At 33.5% G+C, this 10187-nt stretch overlaps 1 pseudogene; it reads left to right on the top strand.

Moving 5' to 3' along the window:
- The first annotated feature begins 6434 nt into the window (after positions 1-6434).
- Positions 6435-7839, top strand: LOC148612710 (uncharacterized; annotated as a pseudogene).
- The last annotated feature ends 2348 nt before the right edge of the window (positions 7840-10187 follow it).

Here is a 10187-nt window from a genome sequence, read left to right on the forward strand (position 1 = left end):
TCACTACCCGCTAAAGATTGTAAAACTGCATTACCAGACACTACCCGCTAAAGATTGTAAAACTGCATTACCAGACATTACCCGCTAAAGATTGACTATCACCTGGTACAGGTGTATGCGTATGTTTTTATAAGATACAAAAGTACCAATCATATTATATTGCATATTTCGATATGATGTGCACATATTTCATTGGTGTGTTCCCATTTCGCCTTAGCTGTGAATTTCAGGTAAAAAAGGTAAAAAAAGTACTAAGGCGAAATGGAAATTTACAATAAATCCATTATAAAAACACAGTTATTAATTTATGGCATGTTTTGATAACTAAATAAACATAATTAAGAAAACATTTAATTTTTCTTTACTTTTTTTGTATATTTTAATGTGATTATATACATTTTTTGCATATTTTTCTGCATAAAACATAAAATATTTCTATGTAGAAAGTATTTTTATTTCCACTGAAATAAATATAATTATGATTAAATAGTCATTTTTTCTTCAAAATATTAAGATTTTATTTGATTTATTTATGTTCTTATTTAATTAAATGCGGAATTCAGAATTATATTTTAGATTTATTATAAATTTTTTAAGTTTACCATAATACATTTAATCATATTTAATTAAAGAAGGAGCAGGCAGCGAACGGGGTCAAGATCGAGCAGTACGCAGCAGATGGCAAAAGAAGATTACCAAAGAAGAAGTACCGTGACACAGAAGACCGTCTACACCGCCTGAAGAACCAACTTACGACCGGCGAGAAGAACTTTGTGGAGTATGGTGACGCAGCAGGTGGCAAAAGAAGATTACCAGAGAAGAAGTACTGTGACACAGAAGACCGTCTACACCGCCTGAAGAACCAACTTACGACCGGCGATAAGAACTTTGTGGAGTATGGTGACGCAGCATCTTACATCTTGAAGCTTGATTAGATAACAGTTTAGTGACAATTTAGTGCTATGAACTTTATGAGTTTTGTGATCATATTGTGATATTGTTTTATTCAGATGAACATTTCATGCTTATTAATGCACTATAAAATAGTAAACACTATTGTGCTATTTAAAAACTAATATTGTGCTAATTTTAATAATGAACTATTGTGCTTTCTTTTATCACTGTTTGTGAAAATATTCCATTTTGCTTATTTATTTAGCTTATCGTTTTCCAATGACAAGTTTTGATGTAATTTTGTTTGTGTTCAATTATGATTATGAATGAGTATGAGAATGATGTATGCTTTTGAATGGATTTTGTTATGCTATCTATCACATTAATTACATGCCAATAAAGCATAGAAATTGTTACTTTAGTTATTTTGTGCCTATATGAAATTGAATAAGATATGGTGATATAAATAAAATCTTGAACACTTAAAAAACATATAAACGTTACACAAAAATATACAATTACATTTGTATTAAACAACAAATTAACAAATTAAATCTATGTTTATATAGTCGTATAAACACTAATTACTCTTGATTAGATGTTTACATAGGTTCCCATTTCGCCTTAGTTTATACAAAAATGTACTAAGGCGAAATGGGAATATTTTTTAGTATAAGAATTCAGAGCTAAGGCGAAATGGGAACAAGCCGTTTCATTGAGTAATCTCTAATCAGCAGCATGAAAAAAGGGAAGAAAGTGTCTGAACCATTTTTAAGAAGCATTCATTATAAATATTACACAAGAGGTGATACATTTTTGTCGGATACACACAAAATTCACTTTCATTTCTCATTATATAGATAGCAGTGTTTTATCGAATGTACCCAGTGTAATCAATTTCGATAATTCGCCATGTGAAATAAATTCGATAATTTTACTCTCGGACTTTCTCCCGCCAAAACGTCACCACTTTGATATCAATCCGCCAATCACAGAATTTTTAAAACTTATGTTGGAAAATATCGATAAATTATTAAGAAAATCTATATTAAAAAAAAATAGAATAATCAATTGATTACCGTGAACAACCAAAATATGATCACTCGTGTCAAGAACGCAAGTTCCGCACGCTCGTTAAATCTAGGCGTTCTTCGGCACCCGTGATAATATTTCGGTCATTCACTCTTTCCAATTAATTATCCTATTATAATTCAGAAAGTAATAGACAACATGATATGTCTTAGTCTGTCGTTCACATGTACTTTTGAGATAAAGATATGAAATTGTGACTCTGATAGAGTTATCGTTCTTGATTTGGTTGTTTTAAGCCAGCACTCCACAGTATTGTAGAACTGCCTAATTTTGGTCTTGTAATCTGATGCTTTGTAACATTTATCACTTTAAAAAAATGTCAAGCATCTGTAAATCTATATATCTAGAAATAGCTCTAGCCAAGGCCTTCAGGATGCAGTAAAAATGTTCTGGAAAAAAATTACCCACAGCATATAGGGTTACCATAGAAACCATGCAAAAATATGCGAAAATTTGCAAAAAAGTTCATAAAATCAGGTTTAAAAATATCAAATTTCCCGCAAAATATCTGCAATTTTTATTTCATCCCCTGAAACTGTTCAAACTTTTTCCTTCGAAAACCCCTTCCTCATATGGGCATCGCCGGTTAGATTTTGAGCTATTTCACCTTGTAATCCACTTATTAAATTTAGCATGGTGAAAAATTGACTTACTTTCACTTTCACAATGAAGTCAAATTGTCATTGAAAAAAAGCCCCTTCAACATTGAAAATATATAAAACATTGCAAAATACTTCCAAAAGTCCCCTTTTTTCAGAAAATGTTTGATCAACAATAGATTCTTCATTTTTAATCACTATAGCAACCACCGGTTTCCATTTATGTCATTTTTCATCCCTAGCCAAAAGTGGGAAACTAAACTAAACTGTGGAGTGCTGGCTAAGATGGAGATGAATGTATGTTTTTTTTTTTCGTCTCCAAAATACAGAGGACTATAGTTACGTAAACGATGAGGTAGTTGGTGTGTACATTCGTATTGTGCTGTTTTAAAAATCTTGCCATGCTAATTGAAGAAATATAAAATGAGTAACACATTTTTTAGAATATTGATTTAATTTGATTTAAACGTATTTTATTAAAAATGAAAAGGATTGAGCAGCAGGCTAAGCAAACTCAAGACCTCTCTATAGAAGGAAGTGAAATACAACGCAATATCCAAATATATGAGAATCTTTATGCCATTTATGATACGTGTCATTTTATACATCAGCATACTGTGAATCTATTTGGTTTCGAAATAAAATTAATGAGACAAATAATGAAAATAAAAGGACAGTATATTTTATATGAATTAATAAACACATTTTTTGCTCATCATTACTTTGATTATCAACACACAATAAGGTATTTAATGATGGGATTATTACTATCATCGAATCATCGAAATTGTGAAATTTAATTATGATAAAGAGATAGTGAAAATGTGCTCATCCTGAGAAAAAAATAACTTAAAATTTGAGATAAGAAAATTGAAGGGTAAAAAAATAGATATGAGATTAGGAAAAAAAGTAATTAATTAAGTAAAGAAAACATATTGTCAAAATGCTTTTAGATTTGAATTGTTCTATAAAATTTCGGAGGTTTAATAATGATTCTATGAATAAAAGTACAGTTTTAGCTTCGAAAGGTCAAATTGATTGTGAACACACTGTCTTGATGTTTCCCCGGAATATAATATTATTACTACGCAACCTAATACACCTAGACAAATCTTTTCGTATATTGTTTACCTTTTACTTTATCAATTACTTCAATATTTTCTGCTTAACTTATGTCTCCGAATATCAACAGTTCCAGAGTTACATCAATATTTAAGTAAGAAAAGAATTTAAAAGAATAATTTTCTGAAGTCATAAAAGCGGGACAATTAAAGAAAAAAAAAATGTTCGTTGTCTTCACATTTATACATTAGTTTTCTACGAGAAAGATCATCGGTTTGAAAACATGTGACAAATGAGAACTGGAATTACTAGCTTAAGGAGGTAGACCAAGGATAAGGAACGTGAATCTTGAAATCAGTGATATGTTTGTATCATATTCAAACTTAGTCCGAATTTCCTCTGACCCTGCAACCCTCCTCTTTTTTATTTGGATATTGATATGTCGGGTTGTGGTCAGAACGATGTGCCATACAAAAAGTTGGAGATTCAGCGGTATCGCCGAGTACCGCCCTTCACACGCTTCTAACGACTTTCAGGTTGAAATCGTGCAGGTGATGCATACCTGGTTCGATTCGGGTTTAATTTTTTATGCAGATGTAAGTTTTATCGGCTTTTTGTCATCAAATCTCGGAAAAAGAAGTTTCAAAGCCTTAACCCATGGTCAGCAGCCATTTAATTTCGATTTCCAACTTTGCGTGACGCAAGCGAGATTTCGTCGTATACAAATCAGATTCCGTCATGTACATATGGTCACGTGAGATCAACAAACACCGCCTACTTTGTGTGTCTAAACAAGCGTGCGTACTGGAACAACATGGAGTCGATAATTCTGAATTGAGACACTGGATAGATTTGGAATCGTGTAGGAAAACGAAAGAGATCGTCATAAATTTGATGGACGCATATTTCAGTGTGACTTTTAACAGAAGTTTTAGTAAGTTTCACTTAATTTTTCTTTATTCATATCCCTTATTCTTTGTAATTCAGTTCCCGCAATTTTATTCTCGAAAATTGAACCAAATTATGCGACATGCATTTCTTCTCGAAAAGACGACATCAACAAAATGGTGGCTGAGGTCTTTATATTTTTTATTCCATTAGTGCAATCCTAGTACCCAGCACTCCAGCTATTTATACCCCCACTGACATATCTTATCAAGGAACAGGTGCAGAAACTAAAGAGCCATAAGATTTCTTCATATGAAATTTATGAAGGCATAACCCAAAATAAATTGGATGGTATATGTATTTGTCATTTAGTTAAAAATAATCTTGATTTTCTGTCTGTTTAACCATGAACAAATGAATTAGGAATGGGAAATTAAAAAAAAAGTGAGGATGTCTTGTCAAAAATGCAATATCCGTATATTGGAAATGTTCTGTGAATTCAGTGAATGATTCAAGTCAATAAACAGTTTTGTTTAATTGTACACATGATCACTAGAAATGACTTTTCAATTAACTGATTTTTGCTTCAGGTATCAAAGAAGGTTATGCTACCATTCTCCTGGCATCATCAGAATATGTGATTAAAAAGCACTGGAGAGACATCCTGTCAGAAAAAAAAATATGTTTAGTTGCATATGATGAGGCACATTGCATATCAGAATGGTATGTTGTATATAGTGATATAAAGAAATGTTATTAAGTACCGTTAGAAATCTACATAAATGTCTTGTAGATATACATAAAATGGCAATTACAACATGTAACATTACTAGCAAATTATTATATATTTAAATAAAAGCAAACCCACAGTGTACTGGTAACTGCCTGTATCAACGTATGTTTTACACGAGAAGGGCATTTCTGTAAGGGTTACTGTTTGAGATGGCACACATTATATTTATTTTTTTTACTTTACATGATAAAAACCATCTTTGATTTTACAGGTGATAAGGTTTTAGGGAGGACTATAGTAAAGTCGGAATTATTCAAAGTATAATAGATTGCACAATCCTCAATCTATCTGCAACTTCAACCAAAGACATAAAAAAGGACATATCCGTTGTATTGGAGCTAAGTGAGGCATCTGATGTGTCAGTTTTACCAAACAATTAAGTTATATATACATGTCCATGTACATTTATATATCTGCAAATTGAAACAGCTAACATTTGTGCTGGCTCTCAAATCCTAAAATCACAATTTGTTTTGTATAGAATGATGTTTATGGCATTGATGCACAAAAATGATTTGTGAAATGGACCATGTATTATCTTTTATTAATCTGTCTTTGTTCAATATCTGAAGCATCGACCATTTTATTAGCAAGGGGAGAGGGATCTTTGAAAAATATTCCAAATTCCTGAAAAGATTTGTTTTACTCCTCCATTGAAAAGTAGAATAATAATGATTCTATATTTTCCCAATTACTAAACAAGGCAGTTTTTTTTCAAAATGAAATACTGAATAACAATTATGTTGATAATTGGAGTTAACTGATTATTTCTCTAATACACTGAACTTGATGTTGTCTTATCTACAACCAGCTGTTTATTCAATAACCCCAGAGGCTGTTTCGTAATTAGGTAATAGGTCAATTGGGTCAAGTCAGGGATACGTCATCAGTTTTGCAGTTTCTTGTTGAGATAACAGGCTATTTATTGAGGTCATCCTAATTAGTGTTTTCTTTTAATTTTTCTATTTTTTCATCGGATATTTAACGTTGTACTATTTTATACCTATATACAATGATTTCTATTCTTGAATTTACGTGAATACATTATAAAAGAGATGTTATCTTGAATTTTTGAATGTGAACCTCGACCTGGACTTAATAATAAAATGGCAACCAGACGCCATGGAAATATTGGGGTTCGTCTTGACCGTTCTAACCCGGCAAATTGGACAACAGCTGAATTAAAAACTGAATTGGAAAAGATTGGCATAAAAATAACAGCTAACCTTACAAACAATCAATTAAGAAGGATTCATCTCGATAATAAAAAATCTCTTCAAGATGTAACTCCCGAAGCCATGCAAGACGAAATTTGTACGTCAGGAACCTTTAATAATGCACCAATGGGACAAGCAACCTTGAGTCATGACTTAAATTCTAATACAGATAATGTGACTGACAGTGAAATTTCGCGGGACAGTAATGTGTATAATGCGACTCCTAATCGCGCATTTCCGCTCAGGTTACAGGAAGTTTCGAATGCGCATACGATTTGCGCATCTTCGTCAAATCAAAACAATGATACTTCAGCTGCACGTGTTGATCAAACTTTGTTGGCAAATACGTTGGCGTTGTGTCAGCAAGTCTTAGCAAATTCAAACAACCAGAAAGAGAAACCAGTGAAATATAGCCTACGAACTGCAATTAGTATGCCCAATTTTCTGCAGCCTATTCCGGTTTTTCCATATGCACATCCGACCATAGTACAGCCTAATCCAACCACAGATAATGCATCACAAGCCCTCCGAATGCCGATTTATACGGCTACTAATTCAAGCCATTGCAGGGTTCCCGGCGTTTTTTCTGATGTGCATTGGTTTCTCCAGATGTACGAGCCCAAATTATTGCAGGTAATGACATTAATCTTAACATTCTCCTCATGCCTAACTATGAGACACCTTAAAAAAGATTAGGGAAAATGACGACAGGTTAATGAGAAATCTTAGTCTTAATGAGTTCATAGCATTTGGCAGTTATAAAAGGATTATATGTTCAGCTTTTCCCCAAAGAGCTGAAGAACTAGAGGCGTATTTAGTCCACATTATAGAAACTGCAAATTTGTGGCCTGCAAAGTTTATGAATACCACAAAATGTTCAGCGCTAAATGTGCCATAATGTTATTAGAACACAACATAAACATTGACTGGTCTATGGGTGATCTCGGGCTCCGCCAACTCGTGTGTGCTGGATCAAGAGTTAATTCATGCAGTATTTGTACCTCAAATTTACATGCTACAGCAATGTGTCCAAGAGCAAGCAAGTTTTCCCGTGGCTTGTCAAAATAATCAATACCACGGTCGGTATGGAAGGGATATTCTGATGCATGAGGGTAGTCAAATTTGCAATAATTTTAACAACCCAAGGGGATGCAATAAGTCTATGTGCAAATACTTAAATGTGTGAAAAGTATACAAGAGCTGTAACCATAGTAAATTTCAGTGTACAATTAAAGTGCCACAACATAAAACATTGGAAAGTAATAGGTCAGGTAACAATACCTTTATGCTTTAAGTGCAAGGAATAATCCAGATATTGTTTCAAAATTATTACAGGAAGAAGTTAGTAAAGGTTTTGTTAAAGGGCTTTTCTCTAAGCCCCCTTTTGATACATACAGAGTGAGTCCTTCAGGTATAGCAATTCATAAATATTCACAAAAGAAAGATCGATTTAAGATTTATCATCTCCTCATAAGAATGATCATGTTAGTATAAATGATTTAATTGAAAAGGAATTATGTTCTTTGACATATATTGAAATAGATGATGGTATTAATGTTATTCAAAGATATGGAAAAGGTAGTTTATGCTGTAAGGTGGATATCTCGGATGCTTTCAAACAACTTCCCATTGCAAAAGATCAGTGGCATCCGTATTGTGTTAAGTGGAACAATCAGTATTATCATTATGTACGTTTGCCTTTTGGTTGCCGATCAAGTCCACGTTTATTTGACACTCTTTCTTCCAGTATATGCTGGATTGCTCAAGACAATTATAATGTTGAGGTTATTTTTTCTTTTGCTTGATGAATTTCTTACCATTGATAGACTAACAGACACTGGAGAACGCACTATGGCTTTATTAAGTTTGATATTTAACAAACTACGAATTCCTCTTTCGGCTAAAAAGACCATTGGTCCTGTATGTATGTTAGAGTATCTTAGAATTATTCTAGATACGGTTAGAATGGAGGCACGATAGCCCGTAGATAAAATTAAAAAAATAACAGTCTACATTTCTGTGATACTTTCTAAAAAATCTTGCACTAGAAAGGAGTTAGTACAATTACTTGGAGATTTGAATTTTGCATTTCGTGTTATTCTTCCTGGGCGTGCCTTTGTTACCTACTTATACAAGCTCATGTCATCTGTGAAGGAAAGCTTTCATTATGTACATTTATAATAAAGAATGTAGATCAGACCTTAAAATGTGGCTTCAGTCTTATCTAACTGGAACGGAGTAAGTATGTTTTATGAACTAGACTTCACATCAGCCGCTGACATGCATCTATTTACAGATGCTTCGTCAACGAAAGGTTTTGGTGGTTTCTATCAAGGACATTTCTTTTATGATACTTGGCCTGAAAATTTACCCAACATTACAGACAAGGCTTTATCAATGGCATTACTTGAACTATATCCGATAGTTGTTGCTGCAGTTTTATGTAAAATTTAAAACAAGGTTGCAAACTACAACAGGAAGATTAGTATAGATTTTGGGGGTTAGAATTAGGGGTATAAATGGGTCCTAAAACAAGACATTCATTGAATTTAGCAATACAAGTCCAATAAAAGTATAGCAATGCCTATGATATTGTTTCACAATATTCTATACCGCGATAAACAAACTTAGATTGATTTTTTGGGTTGTGACTTAAGCCAAGTAAGAATAAGGGAGGGGCCAGCTTGTTTATTTCTGGTTTGAGTTTGAAAATTATTTTTTTTAGATGTCACATCCCCCCGTGCAGGTCCGGGTTTAACAAGAATAGGCCTGCAGCAGCGCTAAGCTTGTCGTAAAAGGCGACTAAATAGTGCTCAGAACCCTAGCCGGGGGCTAGGGCGCTCCGCCCACAGAGCAACTGGGATGTGTGCCCCAGGTGGTTGAATGGGGTACCCCTGGCGTGTTACATGCTGGGGTTGTCAGGATATAATACGGAAAACCTGACCGCAAACCATATTGGTGCACCGTGTTGGGAAAGATGCCACGTTCCTCGCACGTTAAAGAACCCTATTGTGGTATTCTCCCGGAGTAGGAACCATAGGGCTCCGCCACAATAGGCTAAATTGCCCGACCCATCCCCCTCTCCCTATTTTCAGTGGCAACCAAAATTTGTCGACCCTGTTGTCCTTGTGTCCCATCCCTTTTTCATTTCATCATCATTTCATGTTTATTTTATCATCAATTTTATGTTCATCGTCTGAATATAGCTGAAATATTGCTGCTCGGACGATAAACCCCAACAAACAAACAAACAATAGATGTCACATCAAAATCCTTGCTTGCATTTTTCTATTAGATTTCAAATATCTTTTACAGTTTTTAAATTATCAAGGAAGCCACGCCCTAACAAATCATCTTTTTTTTTATTTCTGGTGTGTTTTCAATTTTTTTTAACATCTCTTATGAAAGTCCTTGCCTACATGTTTCAATCAGATTTCAGATATTTCTTATAGTTTTTGAGTTAATAGGTGCAATTTTGAAACTTTTTTCTAATGTATACCATATGAAATCCAAGCCTAAATACAAGAGCTTTAAGGAGTATGCTTACCAAATTAACCCTATTTTTTAATGAAGTACAAAGTGATCCACGAATGCACTCTAAAGCAGACGTTTATACGTATATTGAATTTCAAAATATTGCAA

The sequence above is a fragment of the Perna viridis genome, chromosome 7 (genome assembly GCF_037379345.1).
Source record: "Perna viridis isolate PV_CMFRI_1.1 ecotype Kerala chromosome 7, ASM3737934v1, whole genome shotgun sequence".
In the NCBI taxonomy this organism is placed as follows: Eukaryota; Metazoa; Mollusca; class Bivalvia; order Mytilida; family Mytilidae; genus Perna; species Perna viridis.